This window comes from Chiloscyllium plagiosum, unplaced genomic scaffold (genome assembly GCF_037043375.1).
Source record: "Chiloscyllium plagiosum isolate Xiang-an unplaced genomic scaffold, Cpla_swu_hap1 HiC_scaffold_3, whole genome shotgun sequence".
In the NCBI taxonomy this organism is placed as follows: Eukaryota; Metazoa; Chordata; class Chondrichthyes; order Orectolobiformes; family Hemiscylliidae; genus Chiloscyllium; species Chiloscyllium plagiosum.
The window spans coordinates 58,421,668-58,442,406 of record NW_028270141.1 but is presented as its reverse complement, the minus strand read 5'-3'; positions in this window follow the sequence as shown (position 1 = coordinate 58,442,406).

Sequence of the window (20,739 nt, the reverse complement as noted above, 5' to 3'; positions counted from 1 at the left end):
CTGAATAAAACAATGACGTGTAATTTATTGAATGAATGAATGTGGTTCAATTCATTTAATTATTGACTGACATTTGATTGACTGAATGAAGGTAGGTTAATTCATTAAATGTAAATCTGACATTGGATAATTCGAATGAATAAAATGTGGTTTGGTTTGGCATATCAATGAATGCCGTTTGTTCCATTGAATGAATGAATGAATGAAGCTTGATCATTGAAAGAATGAGTGGAAAATCATTGAATGAGTAAGTTGTGCTTGACTCACTGCATGATTGAGAGGAATTTGATTCATTGAATGTCATTTCATTAATTGAATAACTGAAAGAAGATGGGTTCATTTGCTTGTTTGCATGAAGGAATTAAGTTTGATGTATTCAATGAACGATTGACGTTTGATCCTTTGAATGAATGAATGCAGTTTGATTGATTGTATAAGTGCCATGTGACATAGAATGATTTAAGTTTAGTTCATTTAAAAAATGAATAACGTTTGATGCATTGAATGAATGAGCGCAGTTTTAATGTACTAAATGAACGAATGAAGTTTGAATGAATGAATGTTGCTGGCTTCATTGAATATTTGAGTGGAGTTTCATTCATTGAATGAGAAAAAGCAATCTGTTTCAATGAACGAATGAATGCTACTTGATTCATTGAATGATTTAGTGCCTTTGATTCATTGCTTGAAGGCATTATGCTTTTTGTTTTCATTTAATAAATGAAAGCAGTTCGATCTGTTGAATGAATGAGCTTACTTTTCTATTCTGAATGAATGTCTTACATTCATTGAATGAATAAAGGCAGCTTACGTGATTTCTGATTCGCTGAATGTATAAATATGGTTTGATTCATTTAATGAATGAATGTCACTCAGTTAATGAAGTTTGGTCCGTTTAATTAATGGTTAAAGTTTGATGCATCGAATGAATCACACCAGTTAGATGAAAAGAATGAACTAATGACGATTGATTCATTGAATGTTTGAATACAATTAGATTCTTTGCCTGTATAAAAATACAGTTTCATTGAATGAATGTTGTTTGTTTCATGCCTTTTAATAAAAATGAATGCAGTTTGAATCATTTGACATGAAAATGGAACCCCACTAAGTGCACATTATTTACGTTCGATGTTTGATTCTCTAAATAGATAAATGCAGTTTGGTTCATTGTATGAATGAATGAATCCAACTTGATTCATAGAATGGAAGAATGAAGCTGGATTCATGGAATGAACAATTGAGGCTTGAAACATTGAATGTATTTTTGGGGCTTGGTTCTTTCAATGAACGAATGCTGTTTGATTCTTTCATGTATTGAAAGCCCTTTGATACATGGAATGGATGAATGAAGCTTGATTCACTGAATCCCTTGTGTGAGAATTACCGATATTGTTTAATTCATTGATTGTAATGTATGATTGACAATTGATTCACTGTAATTTACATCATTGCATGAAAAAAGCTTGATTCATTGAATGAATGAAGATTGAAAACATTGAATGAAGAAGTGGAGTTTGATCCATTGAATAAATGAATGCATTGTGATTCATTGCATTAATAAGTGCTGTTTGTTACATTAAATGACAGAATAATGTGACGTTCACGTAATGAATGAATAAACTTTGGTTGAATGACTGCAGTTTTATATTCTGAATGAAACAATGACGTGTAATTTATTGAATGAATGAATGTGGTTGAATTCATTTAATTATTGACTGACATTTGATTGACTGAATGAAGGTAGGTTAATTCATTTAATGTAAATCTGGCATTGGATAATTTGAATGAATAAATGTGGTTTGGTTTGGCATATCAATGAATGCCGTTTGTTCCATTGAATGAATGAATGAAGCTTGATCATTGAAAGAATGAGTGGAAAATCATTGAATGAGTAAGTTGTGCTTGACTCACTGCATGAATGAGAGGAATTTGATTCATTGAATGTCATTTCATTAATTGAATAACTGAAAGAAGATGGGTTCATTTGCTTGTTTGCATGAAGGAATTAAGTTTGATGTATTCAATGAACGAACGCAGTTTGATCCTTTGAATGAATGAATGCAGTTTGATTGATTGTATAAGTGCCATGTGACATAGAATGAATTAAGTTTAGTTCATTTAAAAAATGAATAACGTTTGATGCATTGAATGAATGAGCGCAGTTATAGTGTATTAAATGAACGTATGAAGTTTGATTCATTGAATGAATGAATGTAGCTGGTTTCATTGAATATTTGAGTGGAGTTTCATTCATTGAATGACAAAAAGCAATCTGTTTCATTGAACGAATGAATGTTACTTGATTCATTGAATGATTTAGTGCCTTTGATTCATTGCTTGAAGGCATTATGCTTTTTGTTTTCATTTAATGAATGAAAGCAGTTGGATCTGATCAATGAATGAGCATACTTTTCTATGCTGAATGAACGACTTCGATTCATTGAATGAATCAAGGCAGTTTAATTGATTTGACGTATGCCTCATTTTTGATTCGCAGAATGAATAAATGTGGTTTGATTCATTTAATGAATGAATGTCACTCAATTAATGAAGTTTGGTCCGTTTAGTTAATGGTTAAAGTTTGATGCATCGAATGAATCACACCAGTTAGATGAAAAGAATGAACTAATGACGATTGATTCATTGAATGTTTGAATACAATCAGAGTCTTTGCATGTATAAAAATACAGTTTCATTGAATGAATGTTGTTTGTTTCATGTCTTTTTATAAAAATGAATGCAGTTTGAATCATTTGACATGTACATGGAACCCCACTAAGTGCACATTATTTACGTTCGATGTTTGATTCACTAAATAAATAAATGCAGTTTGGTTCATTGTATGAATGAATGAATCCAACTTGATTCATAGAATGGAAGAATGAAGCTGGATTCATGGAATGAACAATTGAGGCTTGAAACATTGAATGTATTTTTGGGGCTTGGTTCTTTCAATGAACGAATGCTGTTTGATTATTTCATGTATTGAAAGCCCTTTGAGACATGGAATGGATGAATGAAGCTTGATTTATTGAATCCCTTGTGTGAGAATTACCGATATTGTTTAATTCATTGATTGTAATGTATGATTGACATTTGATTCACTGTAATTTACATCATTGCATGAATAAAGCTTGATTCATTGAATGATTGAAGATTGAAAACATTGAATGAAGAAGTGGAGTTTGATCCATTGAGTAAATGAATGCATTGTGATTCATTGTATTAATAAGTGCTATTTGTTACATTAAATGACAGAATAATATGACGTTCACTTCATGAATGAATAAAGTTTGGTTGAATGACTGCAGTTTTATTAACTGAATAAAACAATGACGTGTAATTTATTGAATGAATGAATGTGGTTCAATTCATTTAATTATTGACTGACATTTGATTGACTGAATGAAGGTAGGTTAATTCATTAAATGTAAATCTGACATTGGATAATTCGAATGAATAAAATGTGGTTTGGTTTGGCATATCAATGAATGCCGTTTGTTCCGTTGAATGAATGAATGAATGAAGCTTGATCATTGAAAGAATGAGTGGAAAATCATTGAATGAGTAAGTTGTGCTTGACTCACTGCATGATTGAGAGGAATTTGATTCATTGAATGTCATTTCATTAATTGAATGAATAAAGGCAGCTTACGTGATTTCTGATTCGCTGAATGTATAAATATGGTTTGATTCATTTAATGAATGAATGTCACTCAGTTAATGAAGTTTGGTCCGTTTAATTAATGGTTAAAGTTTGATGCATCGAATGAATCACACCAGTTAGATGAAAAGAATGAACTAATGACGATTGATTCATTGAATGTTTGAATACAATTAGATTCTTTGCATGTATAAAAATACAGTTTCATTGAATGAATGTTGTTTGTTTCATGCCTTTTAATAAAAATGAATGCAGTTTGAATCATTTGACATGAAAATGGAACCCCACTAAGTGCACATTATTTACGTTCGATGTTTGATTCTCTAAATAAATAAATGCAGTTTGGTTCATTGTATGAATGAATGAATCCAACTTGATTCATAGAATGGAAGAATGAAGCTGGATTCATGGAATGAACAATTGAGGCTTGAAACATTGAATGTATTTTTGGGGCTTGGTTCTTTCAATGAACGAATGCTGTTTGATTCTTTCATGTATTGAAAGCCCTTTGATACATGGAATGGATGAATGAAGCTTGATTTACTGAATCCCTTGTGTGAGAATTACCGATATTGTTTAATTCATTGATTGTAATGTATGATTGACAATTGATTCACTGTAATTTACATCATTGCATGAAAAAAGCTTGATTCATTGAATGAATGAAGATTGAAAACATTGAATGAAGAAGTGGAGTTTGATCCATTGAATAATTGAATGCATTGTGATTCATTGCATTAATAAGTGCTGTTTGTTACATTAAATGACAGAATAATGTGACGTTCACGTAATGAATGAATAAACTTTGGTTGAATGACTGCAGTTTTATATACTGAATAAAACAATGATGTGTAATTTATTGAATGAATGAAAGTGGTTCAATTCATTTAATTATTAACTGATATTTGATTGACTGAATGAAGGTAGGTTAATTCATTTAATGTAAATCTGACGTTGGATAATTTGAATGAATAAATGTGGTTTGGTTTGGCATATCAATGAATGCAGTTTGTTCCATTGAATGAATGAATGAAGCTTGATCATTGAATAAATGAGTGGAAAATCATTGAATGAATAAGTTGTGCTTGACTCACTGCATGAATGAGAAAAATTTGATTCATTGAATGTCATTTCATTAATTGAATGACTGAAAGAAGATGGGTTCATTTGCTTGTTTGCATGAAGGAATTAAGTTTGATGTATTCAATGAACGAATGACGTTTGATCCTTTGAATGAATGAATGCAGTTTGATTGATTGTATAAGTGCCATGTGACATAGAATGAATTAAGTTTAGTTCATTTAAAAAATGAATAACGTTTGATGCATTGAATGAATGAGCGCAGTTTTAATGTATTAAATGAACGTATGAAGTTTGATTCATTGAATGAATGAATGTAGATGGTTTCATTGAATATTTGAGTGGAGTTTCATTCATTGAATGACAAAAAGCAATCTGTTTCATTGAACAAATGAATGTTACTTGATTCATTGAATGATTTAGTGCCTTTGATTCATTGCTTGAAGGCATTATGCATTTTGTTTTCATTTAATGAATGAAAGCAGTTGGATCTGATGAATGAATGAGCATACTTTTCTATGCTGAATGAATGACTTCGATTCATTGAATGAATCAAGGCAGTTTAATTGATTTGACGTATGCCTCATTTTTGATTCGCAGAATGAATAAATGTGGTTTGATTCATTTAATGAATGAATGTCACTCAGTTAATGAAGTTTGGTCCGTTTAGTTAATGGTTAAAGTTTGATGCATCGAATGAATCACACCAGTTAGATGAAAAGAATGAACTAATGACGATTGATTCATTGAATGTTTGAATACAATCAGATTCTTTGCCTGTATAAAAATACAGTTTCATTGAATGAATGTTGTTTGTTTCATGCCTTTTTATAAAAATGAATGCAGTTTGATTCACTGAATCCCTTGTGTGAGAATTACCGATATTGTTTAATTCATTGATTGTAATGTATGATTGACAATTGATTCACTGTAATTTACATCATTGCATGAAAAAAGCTTGATTCATTGAATGAATGAAGATTGAAAACATTGAATGAAGAAGTGGAGTTTGATCCATTGAATAAATGAATGCATTGTGATTCATTGTATTAATAAGTGCTGTTTGTTACATTAAATGACAGAATAATGTGACGTTCACGTAATGAATGAATAAACTTTGGTTGAATGACTGCAGTTTTATATTCTGAATGAAACAATGACGTGTAATTTATTGAATGAATGAATGTGGTTCAATTCATTTAATTATTGACTGACATTTGATTGACTGAATGAAGGTAGGTTAATTCATTTAATGTAAATCTGGCATTGGATAATTTGAATGAATAAATGTGGTTTGGTTTGGCATATCAATGAATGCCGTTTGTTCCATTGAATGAATGAATGAAGCTTGATCATTGAAAGAATGAGTGGAAAATCATTGAATGAGTAAGTTGTGCTTGACTCACTGCATGAATGGGAGGAATTTGATTCATTGAATGTCATTTCATTAATTGAATAACTGAAAGAAGATGGGTTCATTTGCTTGTTTGCATGAAGGAATTAAGTTTGATGTATTCAATGAACGAACGCAGTTTGATCCTTTGAATGAATGAATGCAGTTTGATTGATTGTATAAGTGCCATGTGACATAGAATGAATTAAGTTTAGTTCATTTAACAAATGAATAACGTTTGATGCATTGAATGAATGAGCGCAGTTTTAAAGTATTAAATGAACGTATGAAGTTTGATTCATTGAATGAATGACTGTCGCTGGTTTCATTGAATATTTGAGTGGAGTTTCATTCATTGAATGACAAAAAGCAATCTGTTTCATTGAACGAATGAATGTTACTTGATTCATTGAATGATTTATTGCCTTTGATTCATTGCATGAAGGCATTATGCTTTTTGTTTTCATTTAATGAATGAAAGCAGTTGGATCTGTTGAATGAATGAGCATACTTTTCTATGCTGAATGAATGACTTCGATTCATTGAATGAATCAAGGCAGTTTAATTGATTTGACGTATGCCTCATTTTTGATTCGCTGAATGAATAAATGTGGTTTGATTCATTTAATGAATGAATGTCACTCAGTTAATGAAGTTTGGTTCATTTAATTAATGGTTAAAGTTTGATGCATCGAATGAATCACACCAGTTAGATGAAAAGAATGAACTAATGACGTCTGATTCATTGAATGTTTGAATACAATTAGATTCATTGCATGTATAAAAATACAGTTTCATTGAATGAATGTTGTTTGTTTCATGCCCTTTAATAAAAATGATTGCAGTTTGAATCATTTGACATGTAAATGGAGCCCCACTAAGTGCACTTCATTTACGTTCGATGTTTGATTCACTAAATAAACAATGTATGAATGAATGAATGCAGTTTAATTCATAATGAACAATTGAAGCTTGAATCATTGAATGTATTTTTGGGGCTTGGTTGTTTCAATATACGAATGCTATTTGATTCATTCATGTATTGAAAGCCCTTTGATACATGGAATGGATAAATGAAGCTTGATTCACTGAATCCCTTGTGTGAGAATTACCGATATTGTTTAATTCATTGATTGTAATGTATGATTGACATTTGATTCACTGTAATTTACATCATTGCATTGAATGAATGAAGATTGAAAACATTAAATGAAGAAGTGGAGTTTGATCCATTGAATAAATGAATGCATTGTGATTCATTGCATTAATAAGTGCTATTTGTTACATTAAATGACTGAATAATATGACGTTCACTTAATGAATGAATAACGTTTGGTTGAATGACTGCAGTTTTATATACTGAATAAAACAATGATGTGTAATTTATTGAATGAATGAAAGTGGTTCAATTCATTTAATTATTAACTGATATTTGATTGACTGAATGAAGGTAGGTTAATTCATTTAATGTAAATCTGACGTTGGATAATTTGAATGAATAAATGTGGTTTGGTTTGGCATATCAATGAATGCCGTTTGTTCCATTGAATGAATGAATGAAGCTTGATCATTGAATGAATGAGTGGAAAATCACTGAATGAGTAAGTTGTGCTTGACTCACTGCATGAATGAGAGGAATTTGATTCATTGAATGTCATTTCATTAATTGAATAACTGAAAGAAGATGGGTTCATTTGCTTGTTTGCATGAAGGAATGAAGTTTGATGTATTCAATGAACGAATGACGTTTGATCCTTTGAATGAATGAATGCAGTTTGATTGATTGTATAAGTGCCATGTGACATAGAATGAATTAAGTTTAGTTCATTTAAAAAATGAATAACGTTTGATACATTGAATGAATGAGCGCAGTTTTAATGTATTAAATGAACGTATGAAGTTTGATTCATTGAATGAATGAATGTAGCTGGTTTCATTGATTATTTGAGTGGAGTTTCATTCATTGAATGACAAAAAGCAATCTGTTTCATTGAACGAATGAATGTTACTTGATTCATTGAATGATTTTGTGCCTTTGATTCATTGCTTGAAGGCATTATGCTTTTTGTTTTCATTTAATGAATGAAAGCAGTTGGATCTGATGAATGAGCATACTTTTCTATGCTGAATGAACGACTTCGATTCATTGAATGAATCAAGGCAGTTTAATTGATTTGACGTATGTCTCATTTTTGATTCGCTGAATGAATAAATGTGGTTTGATTCATTTAATTAATGAATGTCACTCAGTTAATGAAGTTTGGTTCATTTAATTAATGGTTAAAGTTTGATGCATCGAATGAATCACACCAGTTAGATGAAAAGAATGAACTAATGACGACTGATTCATTGAATGTTTGAATACAATTAGATTCTTTGCATGTATAAAAATACAGTTTCATTGAATGAATGTTGTTTGTTTCATGCCTTTTAATAAAAATGATTGCAGTTTGAATCATTTGACATGTACATGGAACCCCACTAAGTGCACATTATTTACGTTCGATGTTTGATTCACTAAATAAATAAATGCAGTTTGGTTCATTGTATGAATGAATGAATGCAGTTTGATTCATAGAACGGAAGAATGAAGCTTGATTCATGGAATGATCAATTGAGGCTTGAAACATTGAATGTATTTTTGGGGCTTGGTTCTTTCAATGAACGAATGCTGTTTGATTCTTTCATGTATTGAAAGCCCTTTGATACATGGAATGGATGAATGAAGCTGATTCACTGAATCCCTTGTGTGAGAATTACCGATATTGTTTAATTCATTGATTGTAATGTATGATTGACAGTTGATTCACTGTAATTTACATCATTGCATGAATAAAGCTTGATTCATTGAATGAATGAAGATTGAAAACATTGAATGAAGAAGTGGAGTTTGATCCATTGAATAAATGAATGCATTGTGATTCATTGCATTAATAAGTGCTGTTTGTTACATTAAATGACAGAATAATGTGACGTTCACGTAATGAATGAATAAACTTTGGTTGAATGACTGCAGTTTTATATTCTGAATGAAACAATGACGTGTAATTTATTGAATGAATGAATGTGGTTCAATTCATTTAATTATTGACTGACATTTGATTGACTGAATGAAGGTAGGTTAATTCATTTAATGTAAATCTGGCATTGGATAATTTGAATGAATAAATGTGGTTTGGTTTGGCATATCAATGAATGCCGTTTGTTCCATTGAATGAATGAATGAAGCTTGATCATTGAAAGAATGAGTGGAAAATCATTGAATGAGTAAGTTGTGCTTGACTCACTGCATGAATGAGAGGAATTTGATTCATTGAATGTCATTTCATTAATTGAATAACTGAAAGAAGATGGGTTCATTTGCTTGTTTGCATGAAGGAATTAAGTTTGATGTATTCAATGAACGAACGCAGTTTGATCCTTTGAATGAATGAATGCAGTTTGATTGATTGTATAAGTGCCATGTGACATAGAATGAATTAAGTTTAGTTCATTTAACAAATGAATAACGTTTGATGCATTGAATGAATGAGCGCAGTTTTAAAGTATTAAATGAACGTATGAAGTTTGATTCATTGAATGAATGACTGTCGCTGGTTTCATTGAATATTTGAGTGGAGTTTCATTCATTGAATGACAAAAAGCAATCTGTTTCATTGAACGAATGAATGTTACTTGATTCATTGAATGATTTATTGCCTTTGATTCATTGCATGAAGGCATTATGCTTTTTGTTTTCATTTAATGAATGAAAGCAGTTGGATCTGTTGAATGAATGAGCATACTTTTCTATGCTGAATGAATGACTTCGATTCATTGAATGAATCAAGGCAGTTTAATTGATTTGACGTATGCCTCATTTTTGATTCGCTGAATGAATAAATGTGGTTTGATTCATTTAATGAATGAATGTCACTCAGTTAATGAAGTTTGGTTCATTTAATTAATGGTTAAAGTTTGATGCATCGAATGAATCACACCAGTTAGATGAAAAGAATGAACTAATGACGACTGATTCATTGAATGTTTGAATACAATTAGATTCATTGCATGTATAAAAATACAGTTTCATTGAATGAATGTTGTTTGTTTCATGCCCTTTAATAAAAATGATTGCAGTTTGAATCATTTGACATGTAAATGGAGCCCCACTAAGTGCACTTCATTTACGTTCGATGTTTGATTCACTAAATAAACAATGTATGAATGAATGAATGCAGTTTAATTCATAATGAACAATTGAAGCTTGAATCATTGAATGTATTTTTGGGGCTTGGTTGTTTCAATATACGAATGCTGTTTGATTCATTCATGTATTGAAAGCCCTTTGATACATGGAATGGATAAATGAAGCTTGATTCACTGAATCCCTTGTGTGAGAATTACCGATATTGTTTAATTCATTGATTGTAATGTATGATTGACATTTGATTCACTGTAATTTACATCATTGCATTGAATGAATGAAGATTGAAAACATTAAATGAAGAAGTGGAGTTTGATCCATTGAATAAATGAATGCATTGTGATTCATTGCATTAATAAGTGCTATTTGTTACATTAAATGACTGAATAATATGACGTTCACTTAATGAATGAATAACGTTTGGTTGAATGACTGCAGTTTTATATACTGAATAAAACAATGATGTGTAATTTATTGAATGAATGAAAGTGGTTCAATTCATTTAATTATTAACTGATATTTGATTGACTGAATGAAGGTAGGTTAATTCATTTAATGTAAATCTGACGTTGGATAATTTGAATGAATAAATGTGGTTTGGTTTGGCATATCAATGAATGCCGTTTGTTCCATTGAATGAATGAATGAAGCTTGATCATTGAATGAATGAGTGGAAAATCACTGAATGAGTAAGTTGTGCTTGACTCACTGCATGAATGAGAGGAATTTGATTCATTGAATGTCATTTCATTAATTGAATAACTGAAAGAAGATGGGTTCATTTGCTTGTTTGCATGAAGGAATTAAGTTTGATGTATTCAATGAACGAATGACGTTTGATCCTTTGAATGAATGAATGCAGTTTGATTGATTGTATAAGTGCCATGTGACATAGAATGAATTAAGTTTAGTTCATTTAAAAAATGAATAACGTTTGATACATTGAATGAATGAGCACAGTTTTAATGTATTAAATGAACGTATGAAGTTTGATTCATTGAATGAATGAATGTAGCTGGTTTCATTGATTATTTGAGTGGAGTTTCATTCATTGAATGACAAAAAGCAATCTGTTTCATTGAACGAATGAATGTTACTTGATTCATTGAATGATTTAGTGCCTTTGATTCATTGCTTGAAGGCATTATGCTTTTTGTTTTCATTTAATGAATGAAAGCAGTTGGATCTGATGAATGAGCATACTTTTCTATGCTGAATGAACGACTTCGATTCATTGAATGAATCAAGGCAGTTTAATTGATTTGACGTATGTCTCATTTTTGATTCGCTGAATGAATAAATGTGGTTTGATTCATTTAATGAATGAATGTCACTCAGTTAATGAAGTTTGGTTCATTTAATTAATGGTTAAAGTTTGATGCATCGAATGAATCACACCAGTTAGATGAAAAGAATGAACTAATGACGACTGATTCATTGAATGTTTGAATACAATTAGATTCTTTGCATGTATAAAAATACAGTTTCATTGAATGAATGTTGTTTGTTTCATGCCTTTAAATAAAAATGATTGCAGTTTGAATCATTTGACATGTACATGGAACCCCACTAAGTGCACATTATTTACGTTCGATGTTTGATTCACTAAATAAATAAATGCAGTTTGGTTCATTGTATGAATGAATGAATGCAGTTTGATTCATAGAACGGAAGAATGAAGCTTGATTCATGGAATGATCAATTGAGGCTTGAAACATTGAATGTATTTTTGGGGCTTGGTTCTTTCAATGAACGAATGCTGTTTGATTCTTTCATGTATTGAAAGCCCTTTGATACATGGAATGGATGAATGAAGCTGATTCACTGAATCCCTTGTGTGAGAATTACCGATATTGTTTAATTCATTGATTGTAATGTATGATTGACAGTTGATTCACTGTAATTTACATCATTGCATGAATAAAGCTTGATTCATTGAATGAATGAAGATTGAAAACATTGAATGAAGAAGTGGAGTTTGATCCATTGAATAAATGAATGCATTGTGATTCATTGCATTAATAAGTGCTGTTTGTTACATTAAATGACAGAATAATGTGACGTTCACGTAATGAATGAATAAACTTTGGTTGAATGACTGCAGTTTTATATTCTGAATGAAACAATGACGTGTAATTTATTGAATGAATGAATGTGGTTCAATTCATTTAATTATTGACTGACATTTGATTGACTGAATGAAGGTAGGTTAATTCATTTAATGTAAATCTGGCATTGGATAATTTGAATGAATAAATGTGGTTTGGTTTGGCATATCAATGAATGCCGTTTGTTCCATTGAATGAATGAATGAAGCTTGATCATTGAAAGAATGAGTGGAAAATCATTGAATGAGTAAGTTGTGCTTGACTCACTGCATGAATGAGAGGAATTTGATTCATTGAATGTCATTTCATTAATTGAATGACTGAAAGAAGATGGGTTCATTTGCTTGTTTGCATGAAGGAATTAAGTTTGATGTATTCAATGAACGAACGCAGTTTGATCCTTTGAATGAATGAATGCAGTTTGATTGATTGTATAAGTGCCATGTGACATAGAATGAATTAAGTTTAGTTCATTTAAAAAATGAATAACGTTTGATGCATTGAATGAATGAGCGCAGTTATAATGTATTAAATGAACGTATGAAGTTTGATTCATTGAATGAATGAATGTAGCTGGTTTCATTGAATATTTGAGTGGAGTTTCATTCATTGAATGACAAAAAGCAATCTGTTTCATTGAACGAATGAATGTTACTTGATTCATTGAATGATTTATTGCCTTTGATTCATTGCATGAAGGCATTATGCTTTTTGTTTTCATTTAATGAATGAAAGCAGTTGGATCTGTTGAATGAATGAGCATACTTTTCTATGCTGAATGAATGACTTCGATTCATTGAATGAATCAAGGCAGTTTAATTGATTTGACGTATGCCTCATTTTTGATTCGCTGAATGAATAAATGTGGTTTGATTCATTTAATGAATGAATGTCACTCAGTTAATGAAGTTTGGTTCATTTAATTAATGGTTAAAGTTTGATGCATCGAATGAATCACACCAGTTAGATGAAAAGAATGAACTAATGACGACTGATTCATTGAATGTTTGAATACAATTAGATTCATTGCATGTATAAAAATACAGTTTCATTGAATGAATGTTGTTTGTTTCATGCCCTTTAATAAAAATGATTGCAGTTTGAATCATTTGACATGTAAATGGAGCCCCACTAAGTGCACTTCATTTACGTTCGATGTTTGATTCACTAAATAAACAATGTATGAATGAATGAATGCAGTTTAATTCATAATGAACAATTGAAGCTTGAATCATTGAATGTATTTTTGGGGCTTGGTCGTTTCAATATACGAATGCTGTTTGATTCATTCATGTATTGAAAGCCCTTTGATACATGGAATGGATAAATGAAGCTTGATTCACTGAATCCCTTGTGTGAGAATTACCGATATTGTTTAATTCATTGATTGTAATGTATGATTGACATTTGATTCACTGTAATTTACATCATTGCATTGAATGAATGAAGATTGAAAACATTAAATGAAGAAGTGGAGTTTGATCCATTGAATAAATGAATGCATTGTGATTCATTGCATTAATAAGTGCTATTTGTTACATTAAATGACTGAATAATATGACGTTCACTTAATGAATGAATAACGTTTGGTTGAATGACTGCAGTTTTATATACTGAATAAAACAATGATGTGTAATTTATTGAATGAATGAAAGTGGTTCAATTCATTTAATTATTAACTGATATTTGATTGACTGAATGAAGGTAGGTTAATTCATTTAATGTAAATCTGACGTTGGATAATTTGAATGAATAAATGTGGTTTGGTTTGGCATATCAATGAATGCCGTTTGTTCCATTGAATGAATGAATGAAGCTTGATCATTGAATGAATGAGTGGAAAATCACTGAATGAGTAAGTTGTGCTTGACTCACTGCATGAATGAGAGGAATTTGATTCATTGAATGTCATTTCATTAATTGAATAACTGAAAGAAGATGGGTTCATTTGCTTGTTTGCATGAAGGAATTAAGTTTGATGTATTCAATGAACGAATGACGTTTGATCCTTTGAATGAATGAATGCAGTTTGATTGATTGTATAAGTGCCATGTGACATAGAATGAATTAAGTTTAGTTCATTTAAAAAATGAATAACGTTTGATACATTGAATGAATGAGCGCAGTTTTAATGTATTAAATGAACGTATGAAGTTTGATTCATTGAATGAATGAATGTAGCTGGTTTCATTGATTATTTGAGTGGAGTTTCATTCATTGAATGACAAAAAGCAATCTGTTTCATTGAACGAATGAATGTTACTTGATTCATTGAATGATTTAGTGCCTTTGATTCATTGCTTGAAGGCATTATGCTTTTTGTTTTCATTTAATGAATGAAAGCAGTTGGATCTGATGAATGAGCATACTTTTCTATGCTGAATGAACGACTTCGATTCATTGAATGAATCAAGGCAGTTTAATTGATTTGACGTATGTCTCATTTTTGATTCGCTGAATGAATAAATGTGGTTTGATTCATTTAATGAATGAATGTCACTCAGTTAATGAAGTTTGGTTCATTTAATTAATGGTTAAAGTTTGATGCATCGAATGAATCACACCAGTTAGATGAAAAGAATGAACTAATGACGACTGATTCATTGAATGTTTGAATACAATTAGATTCTTTGCATGTATAAAAATACAGTTTCATTGAATGAATGTTGTTTGTTTCATGCCTTTTAATAAAAATGATTGCAGTTTGAATCATTTGACATGTACATGGAACCCCACTAAGTGCACATTATTTACGTTCGATGTTTGATTCACTAAATAAATAAATGCAGTTTGGTTCATTGTATGAATGAATGAATGCAGTTTGATTCATAGAACGGAAGAATGAAGCTTGATTCATGGAATGATCAATTGAGGCTTGAAACATTGAATGTATTTTTGGGGCTTGGTTCTTTCAATGAACGAATGCTGTTTGATTCTTTCATGTATTGAAAGCCCTTTGATACATGGAATGGATGAATGAAGCTTGATTCACTGAATCCCTTGTGTGAGAATTACCGATATTGTTTAATTCATTGATTGTAATGTATGATTGACAGTTGATTCACTGTAATTTACATCATTGCATGAAAAAAGCTTGATTCATTGAATGAATGAAGATTGAAAACATTGAATGAAGAAGTGGAGTTTGATCCATTGAATAAATGAATGCATTGTGATTCATTGCATTAATAAGTGCTGTTTGTTACATTAAATGACAGAATAATGTGACGTTCACGTAATGAATGAATAAACTTTGGTTGAATGACTGCAGTTTTATATTCTGAATGAAACAATGACGTGTAATTTATTGAATGAATGAATGTGGTTCAATTCATTTAATTATTGACTGACATTTGATTGACTGAATGAAGGTAGGTTAATTCATTTAATGTAAATCTGGCATTGGATAATTTGAATGAATAAATGTGGTTTGGTTTGGCATATCAATGAATGCCGTTTGTTCCATTGAATGAATGAATGAAGCTTGATCATTGAAAGAATGAGTGGAAAATCATTGAATGAGTAAGTTGTGCTTGACTCACTGCATGAATGAGAGGAATTTGATTCATTGAATGTCATTTCATTAATTGAATGACTGAAAGAAGATGGGTTCATTTGCTTGTTTGCATGAAGGAATTAAGTTTGATGTATTCAATGAACGAACGCAGTTTGATCCTTTGAATGAATGAATGCAGTTTGATTGATTGTATAAGTGCCATGTGACATAGAATGAATTAAGTTTAGTTCATTTAAAAAATGAATAACGTTTGATGCATTGAATGAATGAGCGCAGTTATAATGTATTAAATGAACGTATGAAGTTTGATTCATTGAATGAATGAATGTAGCTGGTTTCATTGAATATTTGAGTGGAGTTTCATTCATTGAATGACAAAAAGCAATGTGTTTCATTGAACGAATTGAATGATTTATTGCCTTTGATTCATTGCATGAAGGCATTATGCTTTTTGTTTTCATTTAATGAATGAAAGCAGTTGGATCTGTTGAATGAATGAGCACACTTTTCTATGCTGAATGAATGACTTCGATTCATTGAATGAATTAAGGCAGTTTAATTGATTTGACGTATGCCTCATTTTTGATTCGCTGAATGAATAAATGTGGTTTGATTCATTTAATGAATGAATGTCACTCAGTTAATGAAGTTTGGTTCATTTAATTAATGGTTAAAGTTTGATGCATCGAATGAATTACACCAGTTAGATGAAAAGAATGAACTAATGACGACTGATTCATTGAATGTTTGAATACAATTAGATTCATTGCATGTATAAAAATACAGTTTCATTGAATGAATGTTGTTTGTTTCATACCTTTTAATAAAAATGAATGCAGTTTGAATCATTTGACATGTAAATGGAGCCCCACTAAGTGCACTTCATTTACGTTCGATGTTTGATTCACTAAATAAACAATGTATGAATGAATGAATGCAGTTTAATTCATAATGAACAATTGAAGCTTGAATCATTGAATGTATTTTTTGGGCTTGGTTGTTTCAATATACGAATGCTGTTTGATTCATTCATGTATTGAAAGCCCTTTGATACATGGAATGGATAAATGAAGCTTGATTCACTGAATCCCTTGTGTGAGAATTACCGATATTGTTTAATTCATTGATTGTAATGTATGATTGACATTTGATTCACTGTAATTTACATCATTGCATTGAATGAATGAAGATTGAAAACATTAAATGAAGAAGTGGAGTTTGATCCATTGAATAAATGAATGCATTGTGATTCATTGCATTAATAAGTGCTATTTGTTACATTAAATGACTGAATAATATGACTTTCACTTAATGAATGAATAAAGTTTGGTTGAATGACTGCAGTTTTATATACTGAATAAAACAATGACGTGTAATTTATTGAATGAATGAATGTGGTTCAATTCTTTTAAGTATTGACTGACATTTGATTGACTGAATGAAGGTAGGTTAATTCATTTAATGTAAATCTGACGTTGGATAATTTGAATGAATAAATGTGGTTTGGTTTGGCATATCAATGAATGCAGTTTGTTCCATTGAATGAATGAATGAAGCTTGATCATTGAAAGAATGAGTGGAAAATCATTGAATGAGTAAGTTGTGCTTGACTCACTGCATGAATGAGAGGAATTTGATTCATTGAATGTCATTTCATTAATTGAATAACTGAAAGAAGATGGGTTCATTTGCTTGTTTGCATGAAGGAATTAAGTTTGATGTATTCAATGAACGATTGACTTTTGATCCTTTGAATGAATGAATGCAGTTTGATTGATTGTATAAGTGCCATGTGACATAGAATGATTTAAGTTTAGTTCATTTAAAAAATGAATAACGTTTGATGCATTGAATGAATGAGCGCAGTTTTAATGTACTAAATGAACGAATGAAGTTTGATTCATTGAATGAATGAATGTTGCTGGCTTCATTGAATATTTGAGTGGAGTTTCATTCATTGAATGACAAAAAGCAATCTGTTTCATTGAACGAATGAATGCTACTTGATTCATTGAATGATTTAGTGCCTTTGATTCATTGCATGAAGGCATTATGCTTTTTGTTTTCATTTAATGAATGAAAGCAGTTCGATCTGTTGAATGAATGAGCTTACTTATCTATTCTGAATGAATGTCTTACATTCATTGAATGAATTAAGGCAGCTTACGTGATTTGACGTATGCCTCATTTCTGATTCGCTGAATGTATAAATATGGTTTGATTCATTTAATGAATGAATGTCACTCAGTTAATGAAATTTGGTCCGTTTAATTAATGGTTAAAGTTTGATGCATCGAATGAATCACACCAGTTAGATGAAAAGAATGAACTAATGACGACTGATTCATTGAATGTTTGAATACAATTAGATTCTTTGCATGTATAAAAATACAGTTTCATTGAATGAATGTTGTTTGTTTCATGCCTTTTTATAAAAATGAATGCAGTTTGAATCATTTGACATGTAAATGGAGCCCCACTAAGTGCACATTATTTACGTTCGATGTTTGATTCACTAAATAAATAAATGCAGTTTGGTTCATTGTATGAATGAATGAATCCAACTTGATTCATAGAATGGAAGAATGAAGCTGTATTCATGGAATGAACAATTGAGGCTTGAAACATTGAATGTATTTTTTGGGGCTTGGTTCTTTCAATGAACGAATGCTGTTTGTATTGCTTTCATGTATTGAAAAGCCCTTTGATACATGGAATGGATGAATGAAGCTTGATTCGCTGAATCCCTTGTGTGAGAATTACCGATATTGTTTAATTCATTGATTGGAATGTATGATTGACAATTGATTCACTGTAATTTACATCATTGCATGAATAAAGCTTGATTCATTGAATGAATGAAGATTGAAAACATTGAATAAAGAAGTGGAGTTTGATCCATTGAATAAATGAATGCATTGTGATTCATTGCATTAATAAGTGCTGTTTGTTACATTAAATGACAGAATAATGTGACGTTCACGTAATGAATGAATAAACTTTGGTTGAATGACTGCAGTTTTATTAACTGAATAAAACAATGACGTGTAATTTATTGAATGAATGAATGTGGTTCAATTCATTTAATTATTGACTGACATTTGATTGACTGAATTCATTTAATGTAAATCTGGCATTGGATAATTTGAATGAATAAATGTGGTTTGGTTTGGCATATCAATGAATGCCGTTTGTTCCATTGAATGAATGAATGAAGCTTGATCATTGAATGAATGAGTGGAAAATCACTGAATGAGTAAGTTGTGCTTGACTCACTGCATGAATGAGAGGAATTTGATTCATTGAATGTCATTTCATTAATTGAATAACTGAAAGAAGATGGGTTCATTTGCTTGTTTGCATGAAGGAATTAAGTTTGATGTATTCAATGAACGAATGACGTTTGATCCTTTGAATGAATGAATGCAGTTTGATTGATTGTATAAGTGCCATGTGACATAGAATGAATTAAGTTTAGTTCATTTAAAAAATGAATAACGTTTGATGCATTGAATGAATGAGCGCAGTTTTAATGTATTAAATGAACGTATGAAGTTTGATTCATTGAATGAATGAATGTAGCTGGTTTCATTGATTATTTGAGTGGAGTTTCATTCATTGAATGACAAAAAGCAATCTGTTTCATTGAACGAATGAATGTTACTTGATTCATTGAATGATTTAGTGCCTTTGATTCATTGCTTGAAGGCATTATGCTTTTTGTTTTCATTTAATGAATGAAAGCAGTTGGATCTGATGAATGAGCATACTTTTCTATGCTGAATGAACGACTTCGATTCATTGAATGAATCAAGGCAGTTTAATTGATTTGACGTATGTCTCATTTTTGATTCGCTGAATGAATAAATGTGGTTTGATTCATTTAATGAATGAATGTCACTCAGTTAATGAAGTTTGGTTCATTTAATTAATGGTTAAAGTTTGATGCATCGAATGAATCACACCAGTTAGATGAAAAGAATGAACTAATGACGACTGATTCATTGAATGTTTGAATACAATTAGATTCTTTGCATGTATAAAAATACAGTTTCATTGAATGAATGTTGTTTGTTTCATGCCTTTTAATAAAAATGATTGCAGTTTGAATCATTTGACATGTACATGGAACCCCACTAAGTGCACATTATTTACGTTCGATGTTTGATTCACTAAATAAATAAATGCAGTTTGGTTCATTGTATGAATGAATGAATGCAGTTTGATTCATAGAACGGAAGAATGAAGCTTGATTCATGGAATGATCAATTGAGGCTTGAAACATTGAATGTATTTTTGGGGCTTGGTTGTTTCAATATACGAATGCTGTTTGATTCATTCATGTATTGAAAGCCCTTTGATACATGGAATGGATAAATGAAGCTTGATTCACTGAATCCCTTGTGTGAGAATTACCGATATTGTTTAATTCATTGATTGTAATGTATGATTGACATTTGATTCACTGTAATTTACATCATTGCATTGAATGAATGAAGATTGAAAACATTAAATGAAGAAGTGGAGTTTGATCCATTGAATAAATGAATGCATTGTGATTCATTGCATTAATAAGTGCTATTTGTTACATTAAATGACTGAATAATATGACGTTCACTTAATGAATGAATAACGTTTGGTTGAATGACTGCAGTTTTATATACTGAATAAAACAATGATGTGTAATTTATTGAATGAATGAAAGTGGTTCAATTCATTTAATTATTAACTGATATTTGATTGACTGAATGAAGGTAGGTTAATTCATTTAATGTAAATCTGACGTTG